The 9,743-nt window shown below is 44.9% G+C and overlaps 1 protein-coding gene across 2 annotated transcripts in view; it reads left to right on the top strand.

The window, feature by feature from the left end:
- The window catches only part of LOC118965483 (low density lipoprotein receptor adapter protein 1-like), a 109,541-nt gene extending 108,489 nt beyond the window's left edge, over positions 1 to 1,052 (top strand). For both annotated transcript variants that reach the window (XM_036984578.1, XM_036984577.1), the window contains one exon: positions 1 to 1,052. This exon is cut by the window's left edge and continues 573 nt beyond it. The gene's annotated coding sequence lies outside the window, so the exon portion shown is untranslated.
- Positions 1,053 to 9,743: the final 8,691 nt, after the last annotated feature.

Raw genomic sequence — 9,743 nt, 5'->3', positions numbered from 1 at the left:
GGCTACACTGCCGCTGTCAGACATATTGCTGTCCCCACGAACCACCAGCTCTGGACAGATAAAACATACTGCTGCCCCCACAAACCATCAGCTCTGGACAAGTCAAACATACTGCTGCCTCCACAAACCATCAGCTCTGGACAGGTCAAACATACTGCTGCCCCCACAAACCACCAGCTCTGGACAGGTCAAACATACTGCTGCCCCAAAACCCACCAGCTCTGGACAGGTCAAACATACTGCTGCCCCAAAACCCACCAGCTTTGGACAGGTCAAACATACTGCTGCCCCAAACCACCAGCTCCGGACAGGTCAAACAGCCCTCTATGTCTGCCTGTAGATCATTCTTATTCCAGTGTACTAGAACTAATCATCACTCAACATGGACAAACAGCAATCATCTCTCTACCTAAGTCTCTGATCTCTCAGTCTGCGTGTGAAGTGACACCCTATTCGTTAGAGTTTCCAAACCCGTAACTAGCCTACGGATATTGTTGAACTCTCGTTGTCTAGGGCTCCTAGGCCTAGTTACATGGTCTGTATCCTGAATGAACCGTGTTGGATGCACATGTGCCCAAGGAAACGGCTCAGGACCTCTTGGTCGGGCCAGTCCAAGCGGATTACTAGTTGTTCAGATGGTGACGAAAATAAACATAAAAAAAAACGTGGCCACCAAACCAACCAGCAGCCTCACGACTTTCCAGCTGGGACACTGACTGACCATCATCCTAATTAGCAACACCTGATGTGTTCATCAACCAGGCTCAACACTCATCAACCAGGCTGCTTCAAGAATGCTGCTGCCCCCTGGGGGTTGGAGTGTGGAAGTGTATACTGGATAGTGTGTTTTATGTCCCAACACTGACCCCCCATAACGTAACACTATATAGTACACTACTGTTGATCAGGACCCACATAGGTCTCTTGTCGAAAGTAGTGCACTACAGTGCCTTGCAAAAGGTTTCATCCCCATTGGTGTTTTTCCTATTTTTTTGCTTCACAACCTGTAATTTAAATAGATTTTTATTTGGATTCCATGTCATGGACAAACACAAAATAGCCCAAATTGGTGAAGTGAAATTTAAAAAAAAGGACTTGTTTCAAAAACAAACAAAAAAACAGAAAAGTGTATGCTATGAAGTCCTAAATAAGATCTGGTGCAACCAATTACCTTCAGAAGTCACATAATTAGTTAAATATAGTCCACCTGTGTGCAATCTAAATGTCACATGATCTGTCACATGATCCCAGTATATAGACACCTGTTCTGAAAGGCCCTAGAGTCTGAACACCACTAAGCAAGGGGATCATAAAGACCAAGGAGCTCTCCAAACAGGTCAGGGACAAAGTTGTGGAGAATTACAGATCAGGGTTGGGTTATAAAAAAATATCTAAAACTTTGAACATCCCACAGAACACCATTAAATCCATTATTAAAAAATGGAAAGAATATGGCACCACAACAAACCTGCCAAGAGAGGGCCGCCCACCAAAACTCACGGACCAGGCCAGGCGGGCATTAATCAGAGAGGCAACAAAGAGACCAAAAATAACCCTGAAGGAGCTGCAAAGCTCCACAGCGGAGATTGGAGTATCTGTCCATAGGACCACTTTAAGCCATACACTCCACAGAGCTGGGCTTTACGGAAGAGTGGCAAGAAAAAAGCCATTGCTTAAAAAAATAGATACGCAAACTCGTTTGGTGTTCATCATAAGGTAATGTGGGAGACTCCCCAAACATATGGAACAAGGTACTCTGCCACCAGTCAGATGAGACTCAAATTAAGCTTTTTGGCTTCAAGGAAAACGCTATGTCTGGCGCAAACTCTACACCTCTCAGCAACACCGAGAATACCATCCCCACAGTGAAGCGTGGTGGTGGCAGCATCATGCTGTGGGTAGGTTTTTCATCGGCAGGTACTGGGAAACTGGTCAGAATTTAAGGAATGATGGATGGCAGTAAATACAGGGAAATTCTTGTGGGAAACCTGTTTCAGTCTTCCAGAGATTGGGACAGAGGTTCACCTTCCAGCAGGACAATGACCCTAAGCATACTGCTAAAGCAACACTCGAGTGGTTTAAGGGGAAACATTTAAATGTATTGGAATGGCCTAGTCAAAGCCCAGACCTTAATCCAATTGAGAATCGGTGGTATGACTTAAAGATTTCTGTACACCAGCAGAATCCATCCAACTTGAAGGAGCTGGAGCAGTTTTACCTTAAAGAATGGGCAAACATCCAAGTGGCTAGATGTGCCAAGCTTATAGAGACATACCCCAAGAGACTTGCAGCTGTAATTGCAGCAAAAGGTGGTTCTACAAAGTATTGACTTTGGGGGGTGAATAGTTATGCACGCTCAAGTTTTCTATTTTTTTGTCTTATTTCTTGTTTGTTTCACAAGTAAACATATTTTGCATCTTCAAAGTGGTAGGCATGTTGTTTAAATCAAATGATACAACCCCCCAAAAAATCCATTTTCATTCCAGGTTGTAAGGCAACAAAATAGGAACAATGCCAAGGGGTTGAATACTTTCGCAAGCCACTGTATAGAGATAATAGGGAGCTATTTGGGATGAAGTAGAGGTGCAACTGTTGTCTCAAGAGTCTACCACCAGTAGTCTACCACCAGTAGTCTACCACCAGTAGTCTGCTACCAGTAGTCTGCCACCAGTAGTCTGCTACCAGTAGTCTGCCACCAGTAGTCTGCCACCAGTAGTCTGCTACCAGTAGTCTACCACCAGTAGTCTGCTACCAGTAGTCTGCTACCAGTAGTCTACCACCAGTAGTCTGCCACCAGTAGTCTGCTACCAGTAGTCTGCCACCAGTACTCTACCACCAGTAGTCTGCTACCAGTAGTCTGCCACCAGTAGTCTGCTACCAGTAGTCTGCCACCAGTAGTCTGCTACCAGTAGTCTGCCACCAGTAGTCTGCCACCAGTAGTCTGCTACCAGTAGTCTACCACCAGTAGTCTGCTACCAGTAGTCTGCTACCAGTAGTCTACCACCAGTAGTCTACCACCAGTAGTCTGCTACCAGTAGTCTGCCACCAGTAGTCTGCTACCAGTAGTCTGCTACCAGTAGTCTGCTACCAGTAGTCTGCCACCAGTAGTCTGCTACCAGTAGTCTGCTACCAGTAGTCTGCTACCAGTAGTCTGCTACCAGTAGTCTGCCACCAGTAGTCTGCCACCAGTAGTCTGCCACCAGTAGTCTGCTACCAGTAGTCTGCTACCAGTAGTCTGCTACCAGTAGTCTGCCACCAGTAGTCTGCCACCAGTAGTCTGCCACCAGTAGTCTGCCACCAGTAGTCTGCTACCAGTAGTCTGCCACCAGTAGTCTGCCACCAGTAGTCTACCACCAGTAGTCTACCACCAGTAGTCTGCTACCAGTAGTCTGCCACCAGTAGTCTGCCACCAGTAGTCTGCTACCAGTAGTCTGCCACCAGTAGTCTGCTACCAGTAGTCTACCACCAGTAGTCTGCTACCAGTAGTCTGCCACCAGTAGTCTGCCACCAGTAGTCTGCCACCAGTAGTCTGCCACCAGTAGTCTGCTACCAGTAGTCTGCTACCAGTAGTCTGCCACCAGTAGTCTGCTACCAGTAGTCTGCTACCAGTAGTCTGCCACCAGTAGTCTGCCACCAGTAGTCTGCCACCAGTAGTCTGCTACCAGTAGTCTGCCACCAGTAGTCTGCTACCAGTAGTCTGCCACCAGTAGTCTGCTACCAGTAGTCTACCACCAGTAGTCTGCTACCAGTAGTCTGCTACCAGTAGTCTGCCACCAGTAGTCTGCTACCAGTAGTCTGCTACCAGTAGTCTGCCACCAGTAGTCTGCCACCAGTAGTCTGCTACCAGTAGTCTACCACCAGTAGTCTGCTACCAGTAGTCTACCACCAGTAGTCTGCTACCAGTAGTCTACCACCAGTAGTCTGCTACCAGTAGTCTGCTACCAGTAGTCTGCTACCAGTAGTCTACCACCAGTAGTCTACCACCAGTAGTCTGCCACCAGTAGTCTGCCACCAGTAGTCTGCCACCAGTAGTCTACCACCAGTAGTCTGCTACCAGTAGTCTGCCACCAGTAGTCTGCTACCAGTAGTCTGCTACCAGTAGTCTGCTACCAGTTGTCTGCTACCAGTAGTCTGCCACCAGTAGTCTGCCACCAGTAGCCTGCCACCAGCAGTCTGCTACCAGCAGTCTGCTACCAGTAGTCTGCCACCAGTAGTCTGCTACCAGTAGTCTGCTACCAGTAGTCTACCACCAGTAGTCTGCTACCAGTAGTCTGCTACCAGTAGTCTGCTACCAGTAGTCTACCACCAGTAGTCTGCTACCAGTAGTCTGCCACCAGTAGTCTGCTACCAGTAGTCTACCACCAGTAGTCTGCCACCAGTAGTCTGCCACCAGTAGTCTGCCACCAGTAGTCTGGTGAGAAAGCTGCTGGAACAGACTGTCTTGAAAATGATCTGAAGAATTATAAATCCCTTTTATCAGGCATGTTGATTAAAGCCTTTGTTTGTGAAGAACAAAGAATAACAGGAGACATTTAATCAATTCTTAGCTATTGTACTGCTGCATTTATTTCACACCCCCTCCCCTTCCATTTTAAAACTTTTTACAACATTTTAACACCTATGAAATTTTAACAAAATAATCTGGCTAACCAGAAGAATAAAACCCTGTATGGTTCTTCAAACTGGATCAACAAAGAACCTTAAAGATTTAGGAATGCTCTTAAAAAAAAAACATTCTCCATAAAAGTTCCATAGAGAACCTTCAAAAAGTGTTCTATGTAGCACCCACAAAGGGTGGTAACCATAGCGCAGCCCTTGTAGAACCTTTTATTAATCTTTCTTTATAGAACCTTTTGGAAACAGTTATTTATAGCACCTTAAAGGTTCTATTTAGAACCGTATTCATGAGCACGGTTCTTTAAAGAACCTTCAAAAAAGGGTTCTATATAGCACAAAATAAGGGACTCTATGGTTACAAGCCAAAGAACCCTTATTTGGCAAGATATAGAACCATTTGTTTAGTGTGTATAAAATAGATTTATTTCCATGTGCTGAATTTGTTCAATGTTAATAAATTGTGTAATAATCACTATGTATATTCAGTTATTTTAAATGATTAGGTTCTGGTCGGAAAATAGAATCAAAGTTTGTTATTCAATGTTTTTGTAGTCTAATCATTGAATCTTTCACGTCAATAATTAGACCTGAACCTAAATGTCTAAATACTCATTTGTTTTTCGTTGATATACAGGAGGTATGTAGTTGTGTGAAGTGGATGAAATCCTCTGTTTTCACCGCGGTAACAACGTGGACAATGTGATTGCCTCTTGTGTTATTCTGATAGACAGCTTATTTTTTCCTAACAGAGTTTGTCCTCACACACACAAAGGATGTCCTTGGAGAGAGTCGTGATGAGATGTGTGTGTGTGTGTTAGGGGGGTGAGTATGTGAGTGGTGGTGTGAGTATGTGAGTGGTGGTGTGTGTGGGAGTGTGTGCGTGTGTTTGGGTGTGTGTGTGTGGAGGGTGGGGTGTGTGTGTGTGTGTTGGGGGGGGTGAGTATGTGAGTGGGGATGTGTGTGGGAGTGTGTGCGTGTGTTCGGGTGTGTGTGTGTGTTCGGGTGGGGTGTGTGTGTGTGTGTTGGGGGGGGGGGTGAGTATGTGAGTGGGGGTGTGTGTGGGAGTACGTGCGTGTGTTTTTGTGTGTGTGTGTAGAGGTTGGGGTGTGTGTGTGTGTTGGGGGGGGGGGGGTGAGTATGTGAGTGGGGGTGTGTGTGGGAGTACGTGCGTGTGTTTGGGTGTGTGTGTGTAGAGGTTGGGGTGTGTGTGTGTGGTGGGGGGGTGTACGTGCGTGTTTGTGGGGGGGGGGGGTGGGGGTGGGTATGTGGGCGTGTGTTTGTGTGTGTGTAGGGTGCATACATGTGTGGGTGTGGGGGAGGGTATGTGCATGTGTATGTAAATTTTAGCAAATGTATAAAAAATACACAAATAAATTATCACATTTACATAAGTATTCAGACCCTTTACTCAGTACTTTGTTGAAGCACCTTTGGCGGCGATTACAGCCTGGAGTCTTCTTGGGTATGACATCTTGGCAGACCTGTATTTGAGGAGTTTCTCCCATTCTTCTCTGCAGATCTTCTCAAGCTCTGTCAGGTTGGATGGGGAAGTCACTGCACAGCTATTTTCAGGTTTCTCCAGAGATGTTAGATCGGGATCAAGTCCGGGTTCTGGCTGGGCCCACTCAAGGACATTCAGAGACATGTCCCAAAGCCACTCCTGCATTGTCTCGGCTGTGTCCTTAGGGTCGTTGTCCAGTTGGAAGGTGAACCTTCACCACAGTCTGAGGTCCTAAGTGCTCTGGAGCAGGTTTTCATCAAGGATCTCTGTACTTTGCTCCGTTCATCTTTCCCTCAATCCTGACTAGTCTCCTAGTCCCTGCCGCTGAAAAACATCCCCACAGCATGATGCTGCCACCACCATGCTTCACCATAGGGATGCTGCCATCACCATGCTTCACCATAGGGATGCTGCCACCACCATGCTTCACCGTAGGGATGCTGCCACCACCATGCTACACCGTAGGGATGCTGCCACCACCATGCTACACCGTAGGGATGGTGGCAGGTTACGTCCTGACGTGGCGCTTGGCATTCAGGCCAAAGAGTTCAATCTTGGTTTCAAGGGACCAGAGAGTCTTGTTTCTCATGGTCTGAGAGTCCTTTAGGTGCCTTTTGTCAAACTCCAAGTGGGCTGTCATGTTCCTTTTACTGAGGAATGGCTTCCATCTGGCCACTCTATCATAAAGGCCTGATTGGTGGAGTGCTGCAGAGATGGTTGTCCTTCTGGAAGATTCTGCCATCTCCACAGAGTGACCATCGGGTTCTTTGTCACTTCCCTGATACTTATGTATGGTATTTCTGTTTTATATTTTTAATACATTTGCAAAAAATTCTAAAAACCCCTGTTTTTGCGTTGTCATTATGGGGTATTGTGATGTCATTATGGGGTATTGTGATGTCATTATGGGGTATTGTGATGTCATTATGGGGTATTGCATGTAGATTGCTGAGGAAAATGTTTTATTTAATCCATTTTAGAATAAGGCTGTAACGTAACAAAATGTGTAAAAAGTGAAGGGGTCTGAATACTTTGCCGAATGCACTGTACGTGTCCTCAAAGATGGAAGGTGAGGGAGAAGGTGTGAGCAGGAGCGACTATTCTAGCCAATGAGAGGGCAGATATGCGTGAACAACATACAACAAAAAATCCTCACTCTGTGGTCTTATTGTTGTGGACAGACTTTGGGTGGAGTCGTCCCTCTCTTCCTCTCTGGTCCCACCCAGTTGGGTTCTTCAAAATGGTGGAAGCCTTCAACGGTAATGTCCATTGCCAAAATGTGTTTTTATCTAGCTTCACTACATGACCAAAAGTATGTGGACCTGTGCTCATGGAACGTCTCATTTCAAAATCATGGGCATTAATATGGAGTTTGAGCCCCCTCCTTTGATGCTTTAACAGCCTCCACTCTTGCTGTGGGGACTTGCTTCCATTCAGCCACAAGAGCATTAGTGAGGTCGGGCACTGATGTTGGGTGATTAAGCTCCTGACTAGCAGTTATTGTGCTGACATTGCATCCAGATGCAGTTTGGAACTCAGTAGTAAGTGTTGCAACAAAGGACAGATGATTTTTTACGTTCTTCAGCACTCGGCGGTCCCGTTCTATCAGCTTGTGTGGCCTACCACTTCGCAGCTGAGCCGTTGTTGCTCCTAGACGTTTCTACTTCACAATAACAGCACTTACAGTTGACCGGGGAAGCTCTAGCAGGGCAAAAATTTGATGAACTGACTTGTTGGAAAGATGGCATCCTATGATGGTGCCACGTTGAAATTCACTGTGCTCTTCAGTAAGGTCATTCTACTGACAATGCTTAATGATGGAGATTGCATTGCTATGTGCTCGATTTTATACACCTGTCAGCAACGGGTGTGGCTGAAACAGTGAAATCCACTAATTTGAAGGGGTGTCCACATACTTTTGATAGTATATATGGTTCCACTATGGTTTAATACTGTATGAAAGTGACACATCTTTTTCCATGAAGTAGGCTTGTCATATAAAAAAAAAAACTTTTGTAGGGTTTTTGAATGGTATTCAATTGGCGAAATTAGCTAAATTATCTTCAGCGCAAAAACTTCATAAAATCTGGTAGAAGAAAATCCATCAACAAACACAAATATATAAAAAAAGTTTGGACACACCAACTCATTCCAGGGTTTTTCTTTATTTTTACAATTTTCTACATTGTAGAATAACAGTGAAGACATCAAAACAATGAAATAACACACACGGAATCATGTAGTAAACAAAAAAATTGTTAAACGAATTTAAATATATTTTAGATTTTAGATTCTTCAAAAGTAGCCACCATTTGCCTTGACGACAGCTTTGCACACTCTTGGCATTCTCTCAACCAGTTTCATGATGAATGCTTTTTCAACAGTCTTGAAGGAGTTCCCACATATGCTGAGCACTTGTTGGCTGCTTTTCCTTCACTCTGCGGTCTAACTCATCCCAAACCATCTCAATTGGGTTGAGGTCGGGTGATTGTGGAGGCCAGGTCATCTGATGCAGCACCATCCGCTCTCCTTCTTGGTCAAATAGCCCTTACACGGCCTGCAGGTGTGTAGGGTCATTGTCCTGTTGAAAAACAAATGATAATACCACTAAGCAGAAACCAGATTGGATGGCATATCGCTGCAGAATGCTGTGGTAGCCATACTGGTTAAGTGTGCCTTGACTTCTAAATAAATCACTGACAGTGTCTCCAGAAAAGCACCCCCACACCACCACACCTCCTCCATGCCTCATGGTGGGAACCACACATGCAGAGATCATCCATTCACCTACTCTGCTTCTCACAAAGACACAGAGATTGGTGGCAAAAATCTCAAATTTAGACTCATGAGACCAAAGGACAGATTTCCAATGGTCTAATGTCCATTGCTCGTGTTTCTTGTCCCAAGGGCAAATATCTTCTTCTTGTTGCTGTCCTTTAGTGGTGGTTTCTTTACAGAAATTCAACCATGAAGGCAAGATTCACGCTGTCTCCTCACAGTTGATGTTGAGATGGGTCTGTTACTTGAACTCTGTGAAGCATTTATTTGGGCTGCAAGCTAAGGTGCAGTTAACTCTAATGAACTTAGAGTTGGGTCTTCCTTCCTTTCCTGTGGCGGTCCTCGTGAGAGCCAGTTTTCATCTTAGTACTGGGTGGTTTTTGTGACTGCACTTGAAGAAACTTTAAAAGTTCATGAAATTTTCCGGATTGACTGACCTTCATGTCTTAAAGTAATAATGGACTGTCGTTTCTCTTTGCTTATTTGAGCTGTTCTTGCCATAATATGGACTTGGTCTTTTACCAAATATGGCTATCTTCTGTATACCCCCCTACCTTGTCTCAACACAACTGATTGGCTCAAACGCATTAAGAAGGAAAGAAATTCCACAAATGAACTTTTAACAAGGCACACCTGTTAATTGAAATACATTCCAGGTGACTACTGTATGAAGCTGGTTGAGAGAATGCCAAGAGTGTGCAAAGCTGTCACCAAGGCAAAGGGTGGCAACTTTGAAGAATCTCAAATATAAAATATATTTTGATTTGTTGAACACTTTTTTTGGTTACTACATGATTCCATATTGTGTTATTTCATAGTGTATATGTGTTCACTATTATTCTACAAT

This window comes from Oncorhynchus mykiss, chromosome 8, assembly GCF_013265735.2.
Source record: "Oncorhynchus mykiss isolate Arlee chromosome 8, USDA_OmykA_1.1, whole genome shotgun sequence".
NCBI lineage: Eukaryota > Metazoa > Chordata > Actinopteri > Salmoniformes > Salmonidae > Oncorhynchus > Oncorhynchus mykiss.
The sequence above is the reverse complement of the archived record's forward strand: the minus strand, read 5'-3'. Positions and strand labels throughout refer to the sequence as shown.